The following is a 4,154-nucleotide window of genomic DNA, read 5'->3' on the forward strand; positions in this document are numbered from 1 at the left end:
GGCAGTATTGTAGTAGTTATATTCTTGTATATAGGAGCAGTATTATAGCAGTTATATTCTTGTATATAGAGGGCAGTATTATAGTAGTTATATTCTTGTATATAGGGGCAGTATTATAGTAGTTATATACTTGTATATAGGGGGCAGTATTATAGTAGTTATATGCTTGTATATAGGAGCAGTATTATAGTAGTTATATTCTTGTACATAGTGGGCAGTATAATAGTAGTTATGTTCTTGTATATAGGGGGAGTATTATAGTAGTTATATTCTTGTATATAGGGGCAGTATTATAGTATTTATATTCTTGTACATAGTGGGCAGTATTATAGTAGTTATGTTCTTGTATATAGGGGGAGTATTATAGTAGTTATATTCTTGTATGTAGGAGGCAGTATTATAGTAGTTATATTCTTGTATATAGGGGCAGTATTATAGTAGTAATATTCTTGTATATAGAGGCAGTATTATAGTAGTAATATTCTTGTATATAGGGGGCAGTATTATAGTAGTTATATTCTTGTATATAGGGGGCAGTATTATAGTAGTTATATTCTTGTATATAGGAGCAGTATTATAGTAGTTATATTCTTGTATATAGGGGGCAGTATTATAGTAGTTATATTCTTGTATATAGGAGCAGTATTATAGTAGTTATATTCTTGTATATAGGAGGCAGTAATATAGTAGTTATATTCTTGTATATAGGGGGCAGTATTATAGTAGTTATATTCTTGTATATAGGGGCAGTATTATAGTAGTTATATTCTTGTATATAGGAGCAGTATTATAGTAGTTATATTCCTGTATATAGGAGCAGTATTAGAGTAGTTATATTCTTGTATATAGGGGGCAGTATTATAGTAGTTATATTCTTGTATATAGGAGCAGTATTAGAGTAGTTATATTCTTGTATATAGGGGGCAGTATTATAGTAGTTATATTCTTGTATATATGAGGCAGTATTATAGTAGTTATATTCTTGTATATAGGGGCAAATATTATAGTAGTTATATTCTTGTATTTAGGGGCAGTATTATAGTAGTTATATTCTTGTATATAGGGGCAGTATAATAGTAGTTATATTCTTGTATATAGGAGGCAGTATTATAGTAGTTATATTCTTGTATATAGGAGGCAGTATTATAGTAGTTATATTCTTGTATATAGGAGCAGTATTATAGTAGTTATATTCTTGTATATAGGGGCAGTATAATAGTAGTTATATTCTTGTATATAGGAGGCAGTATTATAGTAGTTATATTCTTGTATATAGGGGCAGTATTATAGTAGTTATATTCTTGTATATAGGAGCAGTATTATAGTAGTTATATTCTTGTATATAGGGGCAGTATTATAGTAGTTATATTCGTGTGTGTGTGTGTATATAGGGCCAGTATTATAGTAATTACTGTATATTCTTGTATATAAGGGCATTATTATAGTTGATATTATCTTGTAGATAGAGGCAGCATTATAGTAGTTATATGAAATTAGAAATTAGAATAAAATTAGTTTTAGCAAAATCTATATCTTTTATTGCCATTACTTTATAATTCAGAAATGATTACTGCACCAGTCATGCTTATAATAAAATGCTTAAACTGTAACAATTGAAATACATTACACAAATAAATCCTATTGTTGTTGTCTCATTTTTAAATCTTATTAGTTCTTGTGAGTGACCCCGGCTTGCAGCTTTGATTGTCCATAGTTTGTCCTTCGCCCCCTATCTGCAGTTGTGTGTCTGGTGCCAGTGTGCTCAGTGCTGTGTATGTTTATTGCATGGCTGGTGATTAGTGAGTCTCACCCAGTCACTCCCAGCTTCTCTTCCTCCCACCCACAGCCTTTTACTAAGTATTCCGCTCTGGGGAGAGGAGGGGGACGAGGCTGGGCCAGTGGTGAGGAGTCAGTCCATGCTTCTCCTCTTGACTTTGTATCCAGGGCTCAGTCATACTTCCCTGAGAAGACATGTAGTCTACTGAAGTGTGAACAGAGTCCACAACCCTGGCTGGATTTTACTTGGGTAAGTCTGTGCCCTGTGTATATGCCAGGGTCTCTAACGTTGGGTGTGGGGGGTTCTTGTTATGACATGTTTTGTTTTTTTTCCACCTCCTTTCAGAAAACAGTGAGTTTTAGGTGTGTATGTGTGGTGGGACTACAAGTCCCATCATGTTCTACCTCTATGAGGAAACTCGGTGTTAATTTTGAGGATCAAAGCAGTGCACGTTGCAAGCACAATAATAGGGCGCACGTATATATGAGGGTCGGTAATGCTAATCGCCACTTGCGCCATACTGCGACTTTTATTGTATTGCAGTTTAACAATCATTTTGAATTGACGGAATTGTGAGACATTTTCTATGAAATGTGAGACTTTTTTTTATACCAAGTTGAGGCAAATTTGCGCCATGTATCCAATTTTGAGAGGAAACCGCAATTCTTACAAGAACTGGAGAAATGTGAGTTTCCAACCTGCTACATCTGCCTGGCACGGCTTGCTGAGACTTGTAGTTCCACCGCTGATTACAACCTTTTCCTATGTGTTGGAGAGTTGGTTTCCCAGGACACGTTGTAGCTCTTCCGCTGCGGGTTCAGAGGATTTCGCTGTTTGCGGAGTGTATATCTGTATGTGTGTCTTTATTTACATTGTATCGGATCAGAGGTCCCCCTGAGTCGTCACATTCCGGAGACATTGTGCTCATAAGCTTACAATCTACAATAATAATGAGAAAGGGCTTAAGGGGCACACCGGGCTGGCAGCTTTGGGGGCCCCCTTTAACTTTTCACAGAGGACTGGGGCTGGATTATAGCATGGGCAAAAAGGGCATCTGCCCTAAGGTTTGCACCATTTTAGGACCTATATTCCCCCTTCCCCACCTTCAATAGGCTCTAACTTGGTTCCATCTAAGATATTATTAGGTATTATATATGGGCAGTATATAGCATTTATATATAGGGACTGTATGATAATGTTATGAGCTCAATCTATGACAGTATTATGCACTGGATGGCAGTATTACATGGGCATTGAATAGGGGTAATAGTTATATACAGTATGGCAGAATTACATGGGCATTGTATAGGGGTAATAATTATGTACAGTATGGCAGTATTACATGGGCAATGTATAGGGGTAATTATGTACAGTATGGCAGTATTACATGGGCATTGTATAGGGGTAATTATGTACAGTATGGCAGTATTACATGGGCATTGTATAGGGGGTAATAATTATGTACAGTATGGCAGAATTACATGGGCATTGTATAGGGGTAATAATTATGTACAGTATGGCAGTATTACATGGGCAATGTATAGGGGTAATTATGTACAGTATCACAGTATTACATGGGCATTGTATAGGGGGTAATAATTATGTACAGTATGGCAGTATTACATGGGCATTGAATAGGGGTAATAATTATATACAGTGTGGCAGTATTACATGGGCAATGTATAGGGGTAATTATGTACAGTATCACAGTATTAAATGGGCATTGAATAGGGGTAATAATTATGTACAGTATGGCAGTATTACATGGGCATTGTATAGGGGTGATAATTATGTATACTATGGCAGTATTACATGGGCAATGAATAGGGGTAATAATTATATACAGTGTGGCAGTATTACATGGGCAATGTATAGGGGTAATTATGTACAGTATCACAGTATTAAATGGGCATTGAATAGGGGTAATAATTATGTACAGTATGGCAGTATTACATGGGCATTGTATAGGGGTGATAATTATGTACAGTATGGCAGTATTACATGGGCATAATATAGGGGTATTATTTATGCACTATATTGGAGTATTGCATGGATTTTATATAGGGCTATTATTTTCGCACTGTGTAGTATTATTACATGGGCATTGTGTAGTAATCTTATTGTGCTCTGTATGGTCGTTTTTACTTTTTCTTTGCCTTCAAATAGGGGAGACCACCTCATATGTTTAGTTTTTTGTCCACCACAGATATTAATCAAGCCCTTCAGGTGATGGGACCAAGTTGTGGGCCCCATCAGAGTTTTTAGGAAGCTATTAATGATCAGACAGTCAATTGATTGATTGATTGATTGATTGATTGATTGATTGATTGATTGATTGATTACTTGACCTGAAGTGTGATGTCACTGTGATGTCATA

General features: G+C 35.8%; 1 protein-coding gene across 1 annotated transcript in view; it reads left to right on the forward strand.

Annotated features, from left to right (window-relative positions):
- The first annotated feature begins 1,810 nt into the window (after window positions 1–1,810).
- Window positions 1,811–4,154, forward strand: part of LOC142741992 (P2Y purinoceptor 2-like) — a 46,288-nt gene continuing 43,944 nt past the window's right edge. The window contains exon 1 of the mRNA XM_075851329.1: window positions 1,811–2,026. The gene's annotated coding sequence lies outside the window, so the exon portion shown is untranslated. The remainder of the gene's footprint in view (window positions 2,027–4,154) is intronic.

The sequence above is a fragment of the Rhinoderma darwinii genome, chromosome 2, assembly GCF_050947455.1.
Source record: "Rhinoderma darwinii isolate aRhiDar2 chromosome 2, aRhiDar2.hap1, whole genome shotgun sequence".
Classification (NCBI taxonomy): domain Eukaryota; kingdom Metazoa; phylum Chordata; class Amphibia; order Anura; family Rhinodermatidae; genus Rhinoderma; species Rhinoderma darwinii.